Here is a 21,457-nt window from a genome sequence, read left to right as displayed (position 1 = left end):
TAACTCATGTTAGAAGATCTGTGTGAAATCACAGAGTGAAATGGATACAATGTTTCCAAAGAGTCAAAACACCGGCTACATTATACCGATGCCAATGACACTGAAATTTGCTAGTATAAATATAAAAGACTGGTTGCATAGTAATAGCCTAATCAACATACAGTATTGTAACAGAACCTCGAACCACTATGTGCTTGTGTGCTTCCATCAGAATACAACTTCCTTCAGTCTTCTAACTGCCTCCATACAAAACTAGCTGAGAATAGCTTGTATAAGATCTGAAACAATTATTGAACAAACTCCGAATATATTCCCCACCAGTCAGGTGCCTGATTACATTATCATATGCAGATGAAATTGTGTACAGAAATATAATTAACATATCTAAGGAACAACCAACACAAACAGTATTCTACTGTCCCACTAGCAACTAATAGATGAAAGTGATTTATTTTACTTGAGATAATTAATTAGCAGACTTGCCATCATCTAGCTCATGAAGTACAATACACATTATAAGTGTAAACACATCCCCACAGTTGACAATAGGTGAGTTAATTGGCACAATCAGCAATGTGTGGAAGACAGGTGGTTGAGCTGATGACATTAGCATCTGCCATGAGTCTGACTGTGAGGAGCAATCCCCTATTGGCAATAGGCAGCTAGGCCTTTAACATGAAAAAAAAATGAGGTTGAAGGATTGTAAGAGGTGCATGAAAGTCAGCCAGCCCCCAGTTTGATATACTCACCCTCCAGTCTCTCACCAACCGAATAAAACCTGTCTCTTGGTACAAAGAACAGGGGTTTAGTTGACACACATTTGCAAACGCATGTGAAAGCTGCAGAGCCACTTCATGGCACCCTGTTAAATCTGCAGTCCTACACTCCTAATTTAGTGTCCTCACACTGGAGGCACATGGCTGCTAATGGATGGATGGGGGAACAGGTGAGAGGGAGACAGCCCAACCTCCCCCAACCCACCCACATCCATGACTGGCTGTTGTCTTAAAAACTCAAATAATTAGGTTATAACGATGGTACAAACTGGAAGAGACCAGCTGAAAAGCATTACACCTCCATCCCCTTGGTGGATGCAGTATAAAGATAGGATAGGATTTTATGTATGGGGCATGGCCTGTAAAGCACAATGCCTTTCAATCCCTAATTTCCTATTTGGGACTTTATGTGAGACAAGCAGGACATGCTATTGGTCTCCATCCCTGTATACGGAAAAGTAAGGTCAAATCAAAACTGCATCCACCAAAAACGCACGAAAATCGCACGGTGGGACTTTATATGAAGTACCAAGCTGTAAGCAAGGCGTCTCCATCCCTGGTTGCTTAAACATATTGGACTAGGTGGGACCCAAGCTGGTGTTGCCCGGCGTCTCCATCCCTATAACAAGAAAAAAAATTAGGTTGAAGGATTGTCTCCCTCTCACCTGTTCCCCCATCCATTCATTAGCGGCCATGTGCCTCCAGTGTGAGGACACTAAATTAGGAGTGTAGGACTGGAGATTTAACAGGGTGCCGTGAAGTGGCTCTGCAGCTTTCACATGCGTTTGCAAATGTGTGTCAACTAAACCCCTGTTCTTTGTACCAAGAGACAGGTTTTATTGGGTTGGTGACAGACTGGAGGGTGAGTACATCAGACTGGGGGCTGGCTGACTTTCATGCACCTCTTACAATCCTTCAACCTCAATTGTTTTCTTGTTATAGGGATGGAGACGCCGGGCAACACCAGCTTGGGTCTCACTTAAAGTCCCCCCTAGTCCAATATGTTTAGGCCTTTAACATGGATCCTAGGCCTAGAGTCCCAGAGTCTGTGTGCGTCTTGGGGATATGTGAACTTGAATCCAAAGTAACATTACTCCAAGGATCCCCCCAGCATACATCTCACAAAGAGCAGAGTTCCCTCACAAGCCAGGGCCCATAGTCAGTAGGTAAGAAGCTAGCCTGCAGTCCTCTCAAAAAGCCCCTGTCCTGGGTGAGTCTGTCACAAAAATAATTCAGTACAATGGACCATCTCTGTATCCATATTAATAAACTGTTGGCGTATGTGTAATAATAATAATAATAATCAAATATTTTTTTATTTTACATACAGCATAATAATACATTTTTCTTCTCTGTAATCCCTCATATATATATATATTACTATTCTCAGAGAGAACAAAATTCTTCGTCTCCATAGGACAGTGGAAAGCAGTGCTGTTCTCCGGCCATCAAGGGCTGCCCATGGATCTTGTTTTTCAGTCTAATGAGAGATTTACGAACCTATGCAGTTGTAACTCTAGATCAGTGGCCCGCAGGTCGAATGTGGCCCTTTGTTTGCCTTTACCTGGCCCTTGGAGCACCGCTCTTCACACTGATATGAGACTCTATTCCTCCCACTGAGGTACCAATCCTTCTTCTGACCCCCAACAATGAATCACTACTTCTCCCACTGATACCAATGATGGGACACTATTCCTCCCACTGATACCAACCATGAGGCACTAGTCCTCCCACTAATGCCATTAATGGAGTTCTATTCCTTCCACTGACAACAACAATGAGGCACTATTCTCCTCACTGATGCCAATGATGGGACACTATCCTTCCCACTGACACCAATGATGGGACACTATTCCTCCCACTGACACCAATGATGGGACACTATTCCTCCCACTGACACCAATGATGGGACACTATTCCTCCCACTGACACCAATGATGGGACGTTATTCCTCCCACTGACACCAACGATGGGACGCTATTCCTTCCACTGACACCAATGATGGGACGCTATTCCTCCCACTGACACCAATGATGGGACACTATTCCTCCCACTGACACCAATGATGGGACACTATTCCTCCCACTGACACCAATGATGGGACACTATTCCTCCCACTGACACCAATGATGGGGCACTATTCCTCCCACTGATACCAATGATGGGGCACTATTCCACCCACTGACACCAATGATGGGGCACTATTCCTCCCACTGATACTAATGATGGGACACTATTCCTCCCACTGATACCAATGATGGGGCACTATTCCACCCACTGACACCAATGTTGGGACACTATTCTTCCCACTGACACCAATGATGGGACACTATTTCTCCTACTGATACCAATGATGGGACACTATTCCTCCCACTAATAACAATGATGGGACACTATTCCTCCCACTGACACCAATGACAGGACACTATTCCTCCCACTGATACCAATGATAAGACACAATTCCTCCCACTGACACCAATGATGGGACACTATTCCTCCCACTGATAACAATAATGGGGCACTAATCCTCCCACTGACACCAATGATGGGGCACTATTCCTCCCACTGACACCAATGATGGGGCACTATTCCTCCCACTGACACCAATGATGGGGCACTATTCCTCCCACTGATAACAATGATGGGGCGCTATTCCTCCCACTGACACCAATGTTGGGACACTATTCTTCCCACTGACACCAATGATGGGACACTATTTCTCCTACTGATACCAATGATAGGACACTATTCCTCCCACTGACACCAATGATGGGGCACTATTCCTCCCACTGACACCTATGTTGGGACACTATTCTTCCCACTGACACCAATGATTGAACACTATTCCTCCCACTGATGCCAATGATGGGGTACTATTCCTCTCGCTAACACCAAACAAAATTTTTCTTTTTGCCTTGTCCCCCTCCACATTAAAAAATAGCAGCTTTGTTATAAGGGCTTTGCTGTTTTTCTTTCTGATCCCCCCCCCCCCCCCCACCATTCCTGCCTAGGCCAGGATAATGTATTCTGCTCTTGCAGCCCGTTTGGGAACCGCCCATTAAATATCCCATTAGGCTGGGGGAGCCCATCCACAGAACATCTGCTAAACACCTCATCAGGGGCTGGGCTGCCTGAACCCTGAAGTGTCAGCTGAAGAGGACCAAGATGGTGGCATGTAACACAAATACTGAAACCTAAAAAAAGCGGGTCACAGCAGGATAATTCTGGATCTGCTGGGCAGGTTAAGGTGCAATTTGAATTTTCCCCATCATAAGACGGGGTGAATTAGGGGGTTGGATGGGGGAGGGGGGACACAGATGTATAGGGGAGTTAAGTTCCTCTTTAGGGCTGCTTTGCACTGTGTTAGATTGCAGCCACTGGTGTTCAGTGGGATGACAGCAATACCGATGCACCAATTGCAGCTCATTGCAGTGTTTTTTTCAAACTTTATTGAAATGTCACACAGTTTTTTTGGCCTCCATGTGGTGCCGGAAAGTTGATTGCGTCACACCACAATGGGGTGCTGTGAACTGGCTGGGTAGGGGACAACGCTTTTTGTCTCTCCTTGCTTTGGGACTACGTTGAAAAGCCACCTGGTGTGAATAGACTCCGAAAGTTGTTTTTAGGGGGGCAATTTCTCCTAAGTTGCTCACTGAATGAAATTGAGAGTTTCCACTTCTACAAAGGGACATAAGCCAGAGGTGAAACATGTAATTTTGTGGCTAAACCAATTTTACTGAGATCACTTCAGAGCAGGGGAGGACTGGGCAAGGGGGGCAATTGCCCCCCGGGCCGCTCTGATGCCCTGCAAAAAGGCTGCACCGCTTCTGCCACAGACATGCCTAAAGGATTCCTGGTGAAGAGAAGTAAATAGTCCCCACAGCTGACCTACTGAGTGTGGGATGGAGGGACAGAGCGCTGCCCTCCCCCCCCCCCCAGCATGGATGCTGTAAACTGTGTCTGAGCAAAGGCCCAACAGGAGACTCTCCTCCCACAGGCAGCCCCGATTGAGCTGTCTCAGCTCCCCCCAACTGCCCCCTGCTGGCCAGGTCTGGAACCCAGATTCGGTGAGTAGAGAGTACCTGGAGCGGAGCTTCAGCCTTGAATGGGGGTCAAGAGGAGGTGGGGAAGAGGGAGAGTGGGAGGGGGGGGGGGGCCGAGCTGCTGCACCATGCGCCTTTGGTTTGTACTTGCCCCCTGGGCTGAAGGTTGCTAGTCAGCTCCTGCTTCAAAGGAACACATTGCACCGTCCCTTTTTTTGCGTGATTTTGCAGCAGAACCATTCATTTTCAATTGGCCTCCCTCCACTCCAAGCACGTGCCCAAGAAGCTAATATACCAACTGTTGCCACTGAACCAGGCGCGTTTGGCTTTGCAAGTTTTGCTGCAATTTTCACGCGTTTTGTCACGCAAGAATCATCGGTTGGGCATTTGGGGTGCCATTAGGAAATATTGACGCTGTTTGTGCATCGCGTGCTTTGCTGCTATTTTGGAATCACAAGCAGAATTTCACGATTCTACCCACAATTCGGACACCCTCAAGTGTGAACAGGGTCAAATCCTGTAATTACAGGGGGGAGCGCCATTTATAATGGAAATCCTCTTTAGATTTTAAATATTTATGGCACGTTGCCGAGAGATTAATGCAGGTTGTTGTTTATTAACATTATAAGGAAGTGACAATGGTGCGGTTTTGTAACGCGTTTCTTCATGGATATCGAAATATCTGGTAAACAGGACCTACTGATTCCGCAACTCTATCCAAGATATTTCTTAACAGATTAAAGTGAACTTGTATTCCAATCAGTGGCTACTGGTGCATTGGGGCCCCCCTTTCCATGCTTCCGGCCCCCTAATCTACATGCAGGGCGTCAGACGCATGGAGTTCAATGGGGATTTTTATTTTTAACCATGTGATTAGAGCCAGAGGCTCTAATAGGCTTCAAAAATGTGTGGATTACCCCCCGAGCCCACCCAGTTGTGTGACAATAGCGAATTAATATTCGCTATTATCACACGGATCCTCCACCCAGCCAATCAGGAAGTGGGTCCTGAAACCCGTTTCCCGATTGGCCGAAAGGAGAGGCCATGCTATTGGCCAAGGAGGAGGGAGGAGACACAGGGGAAGCCGCTGCCGCTGGGGGAAGCCGCCGCCGGTGTTCCACTTCAGTGCAGGGTGAGTGATCCGGCGACGGGGGGGTGGTATGGTGTGCGAGCGAGCTGGTGTGGTCCGGGGGGGGGGGGAGGGGGTATGGTGTGGCTCATCTGCTGCCCCCCCCCCCCCAACCCATGGAGCACCAGCCGTCACTGGTGGCAGATATGGAAATGATTCCGGACGCTTCCAATAATCCCTTTTATTGAAGCTTCATATGTCAAGTGGTTGACAGATGGAGCAGGGGACAAAGAAGTAGACGCGTTTTGCGCAAATGCAGCTACAGGAGGAAAAAGGGGGACAGTGATTTCTCTACATGCTGCCCCCGCCGCCCCCCTTATCCAGGTGTACAGGGGAGCCGCACAGACCCCTGGAGAATGGGGCCCGGTTGCAATTGCAACCCCTGCAACCCCTGTAGTTATGCCCCTGTCACCTATATACAGCTCTAATGTGTCATCATTAGGTTAAAGGTGAACTTACCAATTAAAAACAAAACTCAGCTGGTACCACAAAGAAAGCCCGGCTGCAGTACACGGTACAATTACTCAAACCTTGTTTGAAGAGTTCAGTCCAGACCCACTGCCAGATAGAATCTGATACACTAAGCGAACTCAGATTAAACTCAACACATAATTCAAAATCATTGTATAATACTAACAACATATACAAAATAATAGAAAAAACATGTACAGTATATACACTATATTACCAAAAGTATTGGGACACCTGCCTTTACACACACATGAACTTTAATGGCATCCCAGTCTTAGTCCGTAGGGTTCAATATTGAGTTGGCCCACCCTTTGCAGCTATAACAGCTTCAACTCTTCTGGGAAGGCTGTCCACAAGGTTTAGGAGTGTCTATGGGAATGTCTGACTATTCTTCCAGAAGCACATTTGTGAGGTCAGGCAGGATGAGAAGGCCTGTCTTGCAGCCTTTGATCTAATTCATCCCAAAGGCATTCTATCGGGTTAAGGGTCAGGACTCTGTGCAGACAAGTCAAGTACCTTCACCCCAAACCCATTCAGGCATGTCTTTATGGACCTTGCTTTGTTCACTGGTCATATCATTTGGTGGAGAGGGGATTATGGTGGGGGGTTGTTTTCAGGGGTTGGGTTTGGCCCCTTAGTTCCAGTGAAGGGAAGTCTCCAGGCGTCAATATACCAGGGCTCAAAATTTTAAGTCCTGAGCTACTAGCCAGGCCTTAAGGGTTACTCGCCACCAGTTGCCCCACCTAACTCCTACCCTGCCCGCCCCTAATTCCGCCCCTAAACACGCCCTCATAAATTATCTCATAAAATTACACTGTTAAATGTTTTTGCATTAATGCAGAAGTTACAAAAATAAATATTAATAACAGCGTTTTCAGTGCCCATCAGTGCAGCCTCACCAGTGCCCATCAAGGGTCTGGAACCCCCCAAATCACCCTCCTAGTACCCCCCCCCCCCCAAATTTCACCTCCTAGAACAAATCCTACCCGTCAAATCCTCCCCCCCATCAAAATTTTCCCCCCTAGCACAAAAAAAACCCATTATTCCTACTGGCACAACCCCCCCCAAATACCCCTTTTTAACAACCCCATTCTGATAATCTCTTCAAGGACGATCCCCAAATCCCCACTCCTGGCACAAATCCTCACCCACCACCCCCCCTCCCCCCCAGCACGAATCACTCCTCCTAGCACCCTCCCCCCCCCCAATTACCCTGCTAGAAGAAATCTTATATTGTCACCTCCCAAATTCGCCATCCCAGCACAAACCCCCCCCCATATCGATCCCACCTGGAAGTAATCATCTTCTCCCCACCCCTCCTAGTAAAAATACTTTTTGGGGGATTGTCCTTGGGGGGGGGGGGGGCAGTGTTGCCAACCCCCCGGAGGGAAATTTACTGGCAGAACGTCCAAAATTTACGGACAGCACCAATTTTTTACGGACACTGAAAAAAGTACCTAAAATAACAATTTTCAGTGCTAAACCGTGCAAATATCAATATTTTAACTATAAACATACAGCTAGTGCTATTAGCAATGTGTTAAAGTTAAACAAAAGTCAAAAAACATATTTCTCAAATTTACATGAAGGTTGGGTTACCATAACCCAGCCAGCACAGAGTTCCCCCTTACATCAGAGTCTGCAGACTCTGGTCAGACATGGTACAGGAGGTGGTCAGAGACGGTACAGGAGGTGGGCAGACACGGCAGACATGGTACAGGAGGTGGGCAGACATGGTACAGGAGGTGGGCAAACACTGCGGACATGGTACAGGAGGTGGGCAAACACTGCGGACATGGTACAGGAGGTGGGCAGACACTGCGGACATGGTGAAGGGGGTGGTCAGACACTGCGGGCATGGTGAAGGGGGTGGTCAGAGACTGCGGCATGGTACAGGGGGTGGTCAGAGACTGCGGACATGGTACAGGGGGTGGTCAGAGACTGCGGACATGGTACAGGGGGTGGTCAGAGACTGCGGACATGGTACAGGGGGTGGTCAGAGACTGCGGTCATGGCACAGGGGGGTGGTCAGAGACTGCGGAGATGGTACAGGGGGTGGTCAGAGACTGCGGTCATGGCACAGGGGGTGGTCAGAGACTGCGGTCATGGTACAGGGGGTGGTCAGAGCCTGCGTGGACAATGGAAGTGCCCTCCTCACCCCCTCACAGTAGTTTCTTCCTCTGTCCCCCTTACCTTAGCTCTCCACATCAGTGTCCTCCTCCTAAGTCCCCTTCACCTCTCCATAGCAATATCAGTGACATTACTGCAGAGTGAAGCTGTGTGACACTGCCTGTGGAGAGGTGAAGGGGGCACAGGAGCAGGACACTGATGTCCTCTGCCCCCTGACTCATCTCTCTACTACTTCAGTGACAGTCTACGCTGCTACTGCTAGCTGAGTGTCTGAGCCTCGGTGGCTCAGAACCCCACTCACCAGACCAGTCCTCCTGCTCTTCTGTGTGCTCTCTCTGCCTCTGCTGTCGCAGCCTGTCTGCTCTGTCCACTCCACTCCACCATCCGTCCGTCCAGCGGCATCTTCTAGAGTTCTAGTTCTTGTCCACACTCCACAGCTGCGCTGCAGCACAGACTCCACTCCATACTGCTGGCGCAGCGCCTGGCGGCCGGCGGGAAAATTTAAATGACGGCGGGGGGCGGAGGCAGGGGCGGGCGCAGGCGGGCCGTGGCACTCGTCCGGCGACGATCATCATCCAGTGCGAGTCTGCATCTCTCTGCGAGTGCGAGAGAGCTCGGGGATCTTCGGAACTGCGCGCCGCGCACGCGCAGTTCTGACAGTGCCGCCGCCGCCATAGATTTACGGGCACTTTTCTCCTGCTACGGGCATTTACGGGCAGGAGAAAAGTGCCCTGTTTTTACGGGCTGTCCGTAAATCTACGGGCGGTTGGCAACACTGGGGGGGGGGGAATAAGAGAATTTGTAGCAGGAGGGGTGGGGAGAAGATGATTACTTCTAGGTGGGATCAATATGGGAGGGGGGGGCTGTGCTGAGATGAGGGGTTGTGCTAGGAGGGGGGGGGGATTGTGCTGAGATGGGAATTTGGGAGGTGACAGGATAAGATTTGTGTCCCCAGTGCAGTTCTCCCTTTCCTCCAGCATGCAGACCTCAGATACAGCGCGGCACATCGATCTGTAATCCTCCTCTTCTGTGGCTCCTTCTCCTCTTCATATGTCAGAGCGGAGGAGGAGCCTAAGAGAAGCCGATTCCTATTCCTAAACCTTTGCACGGACAGCTGGCGGGAGAGATGCGGCTGCAGAAGGGGAAGAAGATTGCGGCTCAGGAAGGACACTGGATGTCAGATCCGGACTATACAGAGTTTGTTATCCCCTGTCCTCCGAGTCAAAGCAAACAATGTAGAAAGGGGGCGGGTAACAAACTCTGTATAGTCCGGATCTGACATCCAGTGTCATTCCTGAGCCGCAATCTTCTTCCTCTTCTGCAGCCGCATCTCTCCCGCCAGCTGTCCGTGCAAAGCTTTAGGAATTGTCTTCTCCTCCGCTCCTCCTCCACTCTGACTCTTTCAGGTGAGAAGAAGTCCTGATCCGCTAGTCACAGAAACACTCCTGGCAGCGCCCCCTCCACCTCCCATGACACAGATGCCCAGGGCAGCCGTCCTCCCTCCCACCCACCCCTTGTACCGGCTCTGGCCTTGAGATGATCGGCTTGACCCCCTCCATCAGTACTGCTGGCCGGATAATGTGAGAGCGGCGGATCATCCCGCTATAACAGCTTGTAATTGCCGGGCACTCGCTGACATAAACAGTCCCGCCTCCTAGCCCGCCTTCTTTAATAGACGTCACATGTCCTGGTTGGCCAGGTGTTCTGTCCATCAAAGGAGCCGGGCTAGGAGGCGGGACTGTGTGTGTCAGCGAGCGCCCGGCAATTACAATTAAAGCTGTTACAGCGGGATGATCCGCCGCTCTGACATTATACAATCCCTCGGCTGGCCGGCTTTCCTCTCCTCTCTTCCCCTGACCGGAGCTCGCCCTACATAATTTTCCACTCGCAAAATGCGAACAGGCAAGTGGAAAATTTGAGGGCTGAATATACTAAGACATTTGGACCATTTCATGCTCCCAACTTTGTGGGAGGAGTTTGGGGATGGCCCCTTCCTGTTCCAAGATGACTACGCACCAGTGCACAAAGCAGGGTCTTGAAGAATGGTCAAACATTCCCATAGACACTCCTAAACCTTTTGGACGGCCTTCCCAGAAGAGTTGAAGCTGTTATAGCTGCAAAGGGTGGGCCAACTCAATATTGAACCCTACGGACTAAGACTGGGATGCCATTAAAGTTCATGTGCGTGTAAAGGCAGGCGTCCCAATACTTTTGGCAATATAGTGTATATATACATACATTAGTGTTGAGCTTCGAGTTTGACTCGAACATCGGGTGTTCGTGTGTTCACTGAACACACAAACAAACAAGGCTTTTCGCTGGAAATTGGCCCGCCGATGAGCGCCCCATAATGCACTGCGCAATTGCAGTGCATTAAGTGCTTGTGATTGCCCAAAGCATGCAACTGACCTGTATGCTTTGGCCAATCACAGCACAATGTCCCGTCAGAGTCATGATTGGACAAAGGCAGGGTGCCTTTAGCCAATCATTGCTCAGGGGCTAAGTCCACGCACCACACTATATAAGGCTGCTTACACGGCAGCCGCGTGTAGTGTGTTAGAGGACGAGATAGGAGTGAGATTAGGCAGGGTAGTTTGTGGATTGTACATTTTATATATTAATATATCCAGAAGTGCAGTATATATCAACTAGAGCAGTGTATATACAGTATATCAACAAGTGCAGTATATATCAGCTAGTGCAGTGTATACTGTATATCAACCAGTGCAGTATATATCAACTAGTGCAGTATATATCAACCAGTGCAGTATATATTTCAGCTAGTGCAGTATATATATATATATATATCAACCAGTGCAGTACATACTGTATATATCAGCTAGTGCAGTATATCTCAACCAGTGCAGTGTATATATGAGCTAGTGCAGTATATATGAGCTAGTGTAGTATATATATTAACCAGTGCAGTATATATCAGCTAGTGCAGTATATATATCAGCCAAGTCCAGTGTATATATCCGCCTGTGCAGTATACTGTATATATTTATATATATATATATATATATATTTATATATATATATATATATATATATATATATATATATATATATATATATATCAACCAGTGCAGTACATACTGTATATATCAGCTAGTGCAGTATATATCAGCCAGTGCAGTATATATATATCAGCCAAGTCCAGGGTATATATCCGCCTGTGCAGTATATATCAGCTAGTAACTGCAAGGAGATACTGTGTTCAGGCACCACCAACACCCAAGGCCCAATTCTTCTGCACCTATATGACAAGTACATGCGATTTTAATTTTGTGTCTAATTTTTTACAGCAGGGCTCATTCCTGCACCCTGCGCCTGTGAGTTTTTTTTATTTTTTTTTATTTTAGCGTACCAAATCCAAATCCATACCAGACCTGAAGGGACTGGGGGGGGGGGGGGGGGGGACCCTAAGCCGTTTTTTTTCTTTTTTTTAATCCGTATTGCCGGGAGCCGACAATACATTACAGCCGCGAACAAGTTTAAATTAGATTTTTTCCTTTAGAATTGTCAGTATTGCTGCAGCAGGCTCCACACATCGTACAGATGCGCCACTTTACAGGCACATTAAGGGGACCCCCCATGCACGATATTTAAAGGAATCATTAAAATCACTGCTCCTTTAAAAACGATTGTTTTAAATTCTCCCCAGGACTCTGCATTCACTATATCTGATCTCTCCAGGACTCTGCATTCACTATATCTGATCTCCTCAGGACTCTGCATTCACTATATCTGATCTCCCCAGGACTCTGCATTCACTATATCTGATCTCCCTAGGACTCTGAATTCACTATATCTGATCTCCCCAGGAGCCTGCATTCACTATATCTGCTCTCCCCAGGACTCTGCATTCACTATATCTGCTCTCCCCAGGACTCTGAATTCACTATATCTGATCTCCCCAGGACCCTGCAGCCACTATATCTGATCTCCCCAGGACCCTGCAGTCACTATATCTGATCTCCCCAGAACTCTGAATTCACTATATCTGATCTCCCCAGGACTCTGCATTCACTATATCTGCTCTCCCCAGGACCCTGCATTCACTATATCTGATCTCCCCAGAACTCTGAATTCACTATATCTGATCTCCCCAGGACTCTGCATTCACTATATCTGCTCTCCCCAGGACCCTGCATTCACTATATCTGATCTCCCCAGAACTCTGAATTCACTATATCTGATCTCCCCAGGACTCTGCATTCACTATATCTGATCTCCCAAGGACTCTGCATTCACTATATCTGGTCTCCCCAGGAGCCTGCATTCACTATATCTGGTCTCCCCAGGAGCCTGCATTCACTATATCTGCTCTCCCCAGGACTCTGCATTCACTATATCTGCTCTCCCCAGGACTCTGAATTCACTATATCTGATCTCCCCAGGACCCTGCAGCCACTATATCTGATCTCCCCAGGACCCTGCAGTCACTATATCTGCTCTCCCCAGGACCCTGCATTCACTATATCTGATCTCCCCAGAACTCTGAATTCACTATATCTGATCTCCCCAGGACCCTGCATTCACTATATCTGATCTCCCCAGGACTCTGCATTCACTATATGTGATCTCCCCAGGACTCTGAATTCACTGTATCTGATCTCCCCAGAACTCGGAATTCACTATATCTGATCTCCCCAGGACTCTGCATTCACTATATCTGATCTCCCCAGGACCCTGCATTCACTATATCTGATCTCCCCAGGACTCTGCATTCACTATATCTGGTCTCCCCAGGAGCCTGCAGTCACTATATCTGATCTCCCCAGGACTCTGAATTCACTATATCTGATCTCCCCAGAACTCTGAATTCACTATATCTGATCTCCCCAGGACCCTGCAGTCACTATATCTGATCTCCCCAGGACTCTGAATTCACTATATCTGATCTCCCCAGAACTCTGAATTCAGTATATCTGATCTCCCCAGGACCCTGCAGTCACTATATCCAATCTCCCCAGGAGCCTACATTCACTATATCTGATCTCCCCAGGACTCTGCATTCACTACATCTGATCTCCCCAGGACCCTGCATTCACGATATCTGATCTCCCCAGGACTCTGCATTCACTATATCTGGTCTCCCCAGGAGCCTGCATTCACTATATCTGATCTCGCCAGGGCTCTGCATTCACTATATCTGATCTCCCCAGGACCCTGCATTCACTATATCTGATCTCCCCAGAACTCTGAATTCACTATATCTGATCTCCCCAGGACCCTGCATTCACTATATCTGATCTCCCCAGGACTCTGCATTCACTATATCTGCTCTCCCCAGGACCCTGCATTCACTATATCTGATCTCCCCAGAACTCTGAATTGACTATATCTGATCTCCCCAGGACCCTGCATTCACTATATCTGATCTCCCCAGGACTCTGCATTCACTAGATGTGATCTCCCCAGGACTCTGAATTCACTATATCTGATCTCCCCAGAACTCGGAATTCACTATATCTGATCTCCCCAGGACTCTGCATTCACTATATCTGATCTCCCCAGGACCCTGCATTCACTATATCTGATCTCCCCAGGACTCTGCATTCACTATATCTGGTCTCCCCAGGAGCCTGCAGTCACTATATCTGATCTCCCCAGGACTCTGAATTCACTATATCTGATCTCCCCAGAACTCTGAATTCACTATATCTGATCTCCCCAGGACCCTGCAGTCACTATATCTGATCTCCCCAGGACCCTGCATTCACTATATCTGATCTCCCCAGGACTCTGCATTCACTATATCTGATCTCCCAAGGACTCTGCATTCACTATATCTGGTCTCCCCAGGAGCCTGCATTCACTATATCTGGTCTCCCCAGGAGCCTGCATTCACTATATCTGCTCTCCCCAGGACTCTGCATTCACTATATCTGCTCTCCCCAGGACTCTGAATTCACTATATCTGATCTCCCCAGGACCCTGCAGCCACTATATCTGATCTCCCCAGGACCCTGCAGTCACTATATCTGCTCTCCCCAGGACCCTGCATTCACTATATCTGATCTCCCCAGAACTCTGAATTCACTATATCTGATCTCCCCAGGACCCTGCATTCACTATATCTGATCTCCCCAGGACTCTGCATTCACTATATGTGATCTCCCCAGGACTCTGAATTCACTATATCTGATCTCCCCAGATCTCGGAATTCACTATATCTGATCTCCCCAGGACTCTGCATTCACTATATCTGATCTCCCCAGGACCCTGCATTCACTATATCTGATCTCCCCAGGACTCTGCATTCACTATATCTGGTCTCCCCAGGAGCCTGCAGTCACTATATCTGATCTCCCCAGGACTCTGAATTCACTATATCTGATCTCCCCAGAACTCTGAATTCACTATATCTGATCTCCCCAGGACCCTGCAGTCACTATATCTGATCTCCCCAGGACTCTGAATTCACTATATCTGATCTCCCCAGAACTCTGAATTCACTATATCTGATCTCCCCAGGACCCTGCAGTCACTATATCCAATCTCCCCAGGAGCCTACATTCACTATATCTGATCTCCCCAGGACTCTGCATTCACTACATCTGATCTCCCCAGGACCCTGCATTCACGATATCTGATCTCCCCAGGACTCTGCATTCACTATATCTGGTCTCCCCAGGAGCCTGCAGTCACATATAACCCCTCATTAAAGATGTCCTCATCCCCCTGAGAAAGATTTGAACTAACATAATTGAACGCGTTGAGGTTCTTCTGGGCAACAACATTGAGTCGGAGTTTTCATACATATTGGTAGTTGCCAGTTTAATAAGGACATCTAATTGATGTAGAGGTTATGCATACCAGAGCTCATGGTTTAAAAAGTTGTGTTGATTCTTGAATCTTATGTAATTTTGTACCAATAACAATTACAATATTTTTTTTTTTTTTTTTTTTTTTTTACACCAATTCAATGATTTAATTTGATCTTTTTTTGCTGCTTGAAAGCCCTTGGGATCACTCTGTGGTTTTGTTATATAAACTGTTAAACACCTTTTCTCATCAGCAGTAAATAGCAGACTTGTGACTTCTATCAGTGTCTGGTTAAAGCTTGCAGGAGGAGTTTTCATTCTCCTCTGACTGTCCTATGAGGCTGCAGGACCCCTGACTCTGGAGTCTGGACAGTGTTGATTGGCCCTGTGCTAATCACATGCAACCTCCCAAAAAACAAAAACAAAAAAACTCTCTTGCAATACACACCAAACTGAGCATGTGCAGAGTGCCCCTAAGGCTCTGTACTACCAGCAGATGGATTGGGGACAATGGAAGAAGGAGAGGATTAGAGAAGACAGGATCAAACTGCCTTTTTACACAATGCAGAGGATTAACGAATTTAGGTACCACAGTGAATATAACAAGCATGCTTTACTGCATTTACAGACTGATTTTACGACTGTGGGTTTAATTTCTGCCAATGAAGTGACATCACAAAGCACAGAGCATAGCCTGAGCCAAACATTTTATTCCAATCTTTGTATCCAGCGTCGAGTGTTTTTAGCTAAATTGTAACAGAGTATAAAAACTGATACAAAACAATGAAATAGTAACATTTATTTCCCCCATAGGGGATGTGCCAAGAAAGACGTTACAGTACATATAAATGCACATGTGAGAGGTGATTGGCTATGAGCCGATGTGATAAGGCAAGCTGGGGTACTGCTCAGCGTCGTGGTGCGATCCGAGACGCAGGACTCATTTTTAGACACTGATGGGTGGAGAAATTTTCCCGCTGCCTTTACCGGGTCGACCAATTAGACTAGTGGATCCAACTCGATTCTTACAGCGACGGCCTATGCATTTCTGATTTCTGCTCGAGCGCTTGACTCGTGAGTTCTAAAAAAAGAAAAAAAAAATCACAGTCATAGTGTAACTTTATTTACAGCATTTTAAACTTTCTGTGATTCATATACTAGATTTTAACTCTTTCGCTGCCATTAAAAAAAAAAAAAAAAGTTTGCCCAAAACAATATACTGTAAATGATTTGAGAGCAGAGATTTTAGAGAATAAAATGGCGGCCCTGCCAAATTTGTTTAAGCCAATTGCGAATTGTGCTACTGTTTATCATATTTATATTTTCAGTAAAAAAAAAAAAAAAATGTAAGATACAGTATCACCAAAACACAATATAAGTTCAAATATAAAAGATGGGGTCACATTGAATAAATAGATACTAAGCATTTCACAGTAAATAGATACCAAACGTGTCAAGCAATTGCGCTTATCTGTGAAATGGCATAAAATTGTGATACCAAAATTGTCCATAGGTGATGCTTTAAAGCCCTGATGCCCAACCTATGGCACAAGGACTGTGTGTGGCCCTTTGGTATATGATGTGTGGCCCCTCGGTCCTCAGCAGTCTGTAGTGGGAACTTTGATTAGTAGGGCTGCTGTTAGAAATCACGGGACCCCGTACAGCCTCCCAGTTTCATATTGTCTTCTGCAGCATATCCCCAGCCAGCAATGTATCCTGTCCTCACTCTCTGACCCTCATTTCTTCTATTAGGCCTGCAGTCTCTGACACTCCTCTGAATCATTCTATATATTGAACATTATGTGCTGCCCTTTGGTGATGCCAGGGGCCTCAGCAGTGCCAATCAGTGCCCATCAATGCAGCCAGACAGTGCCTATCAGTGCAGCCTCACCAGTGTCCATTAGTGCAGCCTCACCAGTGCCCATCAATGCAGCCGTATCAAGGCACATCAATGCAGCCTTATCAGTGCCCATCAACGCAGCCGAACAGTGCCTATCACTGCAGCCTCATCAGTGTCCATCAGTGCAGGCTACCAGTGCAGCCCTATCAGTGCCCATAAGTGCAGCTTCATCAGTGTTTATCCGTGCCCATCAATGTAGCCTATCAGTGCCCATCAGTGCAGCCTATCAGTGCCCATCATTGCAGCCTCATCAGTGTTTATCAGTGCCCATCGATGTTGCTTATTGGTGCCCATCAGGGCAGCCTATCGGTGCCCACCAGTACGGCCTCATCAGTGTCCATCAGTGCAGCCTCATCAGTGCCCATCAATGCAGCCTTATCAGTGCCTATAAATGCAGCCTAACAGTGCCTATCAGTGCAGCCTCATCAGAGCCCATCAGTGCAGGCTACCAGTGCAGCCCTATCAGTGTCCATCAGTGCAGCCTCAGTGTTTATCAGTGCCCATCAATGTAGCCTATCAGTGCCCATCAGTGTGGCCTATCAGTGCCCATCATTGCAGCCTCATCAGTGTTTATCAGTGCCCATCAATGTTGCTTATTGGTGCCCATCAGGGCAGCCTATCGGTGCCCATCAGTGCAGCCTCATCAGTGCCCATCAATGCAGCCTTATCAAGGTCCATTTATGCAGCCTTATCAGTGCCCATCAATGCAACCAAACAGTGCCTATCAGTGCAGCCTCATCAGTGTCCATCAGTGCAGCCTATCAGTTCAGCCCTATCAGTGCCAATCAGTGCAGCCTCATCAGTGCCCATCAATGCAGCCTTATCAAGGTCGATCAATGCAGCCTAATCAGTGCCCATTAATGCAGCCTAACAGTGCCTATTAGAGCAGCATCATCGGTGCCCATCAGTGCAGCCTATCAATGCATCAGTGCCCATCAGGTAATTTTCCCCGCTTACCATAGCTGTCGGCGGCGGGGAACGATCCAATACCCTGTGTTGCTGGGCAGGAAGTTGAGTGAGGGCAAGATGGCCCCCACTACACTCTATGGCCCTTGGAGGACTGGAGCGACATCAGACGTCACTTCCTCCCAACAGCCATAAAGTGCCAACAATTTTTTGGGGATAAAAAAAAAAAAAATACTTTTTCTTTTTATTGCTTTTAAGTGTAAATGTGAGATCTGAGGTCTTTTTGACCCCGGATCTCACAATAAAGAGGACCTGTCCTGCTTATTTCTATTACAAGGGATGTTTACACTCCTTGTAATAGGAATGAAAGCGATCAAATTCTTTTTTTTTAAAGGGACAGTGTAAAAATAAAAAAATAAAAGGTAAAATAAATAAGAAAAAATGTAAAGTGCCCCGTCCCTCCGAGCTCGCGCTCAGAAGCGAACGCATACGCAAGTCGCACCCACATATGTAAACGGTGTTCAAACCACACATGTGAGGTATCGCCGCGATTGTGGGAGCGATAATTCTAGCCCTCCTCTGTAACTCTAAACTGGTAACCTGTAGAAATTTTTAAAGCGTCCCCTATGGAGATTTTTAAGTACTGATGTTTGTGTCCATTCCACGAGCGTGCGCAATTTTGAAGCATGACATGTTGGGTATCTATTTACTCGGCGTAACATTATCTTTCATGGTAAAGAAGAAAATGTTCCAACGTTACTGCTTTCTTATTTTTTAATTAAAAAAAAGTATATTTTTTCCAAAATAATTGCATTTGTAAGACCGCTGCGCAAATACGTTGTGGAATAAAGTATTGCAATGATCTCCATTTTAGGGGTCTCTGCTAAAAATAAATATATAATGTTTGGGTGTTCTAAGTAATTAATTTTTTAGCAACAAATACAGATTTTTAACTTGTAAACAACAAGTGTCAGAAATAGGTATTTTTTTGTACTTGCAGAAACTGAACTTGGCCTAAAAATGTTTAAAGCGGAGTTCCGGGCACAGAAGTCATTTTTTAATAAGCATACCCCCGGGACAGTCAGGGCTAGTACATTCCACAATGGATAGCCTCTGATCTGTCCCGGTTCGCACTTACCTTTTAGAAGAAATACTCACTTAGAAAATTTCTTCCACAGCGTTTCCATCTCTCTTGTGGGCAGCTGAAGCCGGCGCGGTCCTCTTCTGTGTCTTCTTCCGCGTCTTCTTGTCCCAGAATGCGCCGCACCGGCCCCTCTCGTCACTTCCGGCGCGGCGCCGCATTCCTCCACAGCTTCTGGGCATGCCCAGAAGCTGTTTAGCAGGGGAATGCGGCGTCGCCCGGAAGTGACGAGCGGGGCCGGTGCCGTCGCATTGATTCCTGGGAGCTGTGACGTTCAGCTCCCAGGAATCATAGCGAGGCAGGAAGTGACGGGGTGAGCCGCGGCTCCGAGGGAGGAAGTACTCTGAGGTGAGTATCTTCGATCTTCAATTGCAATTCCTGTTCAGGTGAGGCATACCTAGCGGAGGGGCACAAAAAAAAAATATTGTTTTTGTGCCCGGAACTCCACTTTAAGTGGCCAAAAATGAGTATATTTTTGCTCCTGATTTCCTTTTAATCAGCTTTCAGGCATATCATTATTCATTACATAGTTTTTTTCTCCATTTGGGGATTTTGGGGATTATTTCCTTGTCAATATACAATATGTCTGACAATGGGCTGCTCTCTGCTGTGCATTTCTGCTGTTTAAGTTATTTTATTGGATCTCCACTTCCCAAAATATTCTGAAATCATAACAGAAGATACGGATATTTCTGATTGGTGGCTGGGGTTACCTCGGTCAGGCTGCTGCATTTCAGAACCTCTGAGGTCTCCTCCTCCTCATCGGGGTACAAGCCACAGACTTTCACCTCCTGCGAAATCAAATGCAAACATCCCGTCTTCATTTAATAACCATTCTGCCATAAAAATGTATCATTTTATATTACTGAACATTCTGATTGATATTTATTGTTTAATTAGAAACATCAAATCATGTTCAATATACAGAAAAATATCTTCATATATAGGCTTTATCCCAATTACTAACCAGAGACTCTGGGCGGACAGTTGGATAAATGGTTCTATATTTAGGATGTATCCGGTCTATAAACCAGAGGCTCCGGATGGACAGTTAGATAATTGGTTCTATATTTAGGATGTATCTGGTCTATAAACCAGAGGCTCTGGATGGACAGTTGGATAAATGGTTCTATATTTTGGATGTATCCGGTATATAAACCAGAGGCTCTGGATGGACAGTTGGATAAATGGTTCTATATTTAGGATGTATCTGGTCTATAAACCAGAGGCTCTGGATGGACAGTTGGATTAATGGTTCTATATTTAGGATGTATCCAGTATATAAACCAGAGCCTCTGGATGGACAGTTGGATTAATAGTTCTATATTTAGGATGTATCCAGTATATACACCAGAGGCTCTGGGTGGACAGTTGGATAAATGGTTCTATATTTAGGATGTATCCAGTATATAAACCAGAGGCTCTGGGTGGACAGTTGGATAAATGGTTCTATATTTAGGATGTATCCAGTATATAAACCAGAGGCTCCGGATGGACAGTTGGATGAATGGTTCTATATATAGGATTTATCTGGTCTATAAACCAGAGGCTCTGGATGGACAGTTGGATTAATGGTTCTATATTTAGGATGTATCCAGTATATAAACCAGAGGCTCTGGATGGACAGTTGGATAAATGGTTCTATATTTAGGATGTATCTGGTCTATAAACCAGAGGCTCTGGATGGACAGTTGGATTAATGGTTCTATATTTAGGATGTATCCAGTATATAAACCAGAGGCTCTGGATGGACAGTTGGATTAATAGTTCTATATTTAGGATGTATCCAGTATATACACCAGAGGCTCTGGGTGGACAGTTGGATAAATGGTTCTATATTTAGGATGTATCCAGTATATAAACCAGAGGCTCTGGATGGACAGTTGGATAAATGGTTCTATATTTAGGATGTATCTGGTCTATAAACCAGAGGCTCTGGATGGACAGTTGGATTAATGGTTCTATATTTAGGATGTATCCAGTATATAAACCAGAGGCTCTGGGTGGACAGTTGGATGAATGGTTCTATATATAGGATTTATCTGGTCAATAAACCAGAGGCTCTGGATGGACAGTTGGATTAATGGTTCTATATTTAGGATGTATCTGGTCTATAAACCAGAGGCTCTGGATGGACAGTTGGATTAATGGTTCTATATTTAGGATGTATCTGGTCTATAAACCAGAG

At 46.5% G+C, this 21,457-nt stretch overlaps 1 long non-coding RNA gene across 1 annotated transcript; it reads right to left on the bottom strand.

Moving 5' to 3' along the window:
- Positions 1–16,008: 16,008 nt before the first annotated feature.
- On the bottom strand, positions 16,009–20,125 carry LOC309557244. Its single transcript, XR_014225370.1, has 2 exons — positions 19,983–20,125; positions 16,009–16,403 (listed from the first exon to the last, which is right to left on the bottom strand). It is a non-coding gene; the product is annotated as an uncharacterized lncRNA (long non-coding RNA).
- Positions 20,126–21,457: the final 1,332 nt, after the last annotated feature.

Source organism: Pelophylax lessonae (genome assembly GCF_965119305.1).
Source record: "Pelophylax lessonae genome assembly, chromosome: 5".
NCBI classification, from domain to species: domain Eukaryota; kingdom Metazoa; phylum Chordata; class Amphibia; order Anura; family Ranidae; genus Pelophylax; species Pelophylax lessonae.
Note: the sequence above shows the minus strand (reverse complement) of the source record. Positions and strands in the feature narration are given on the sequence as shown.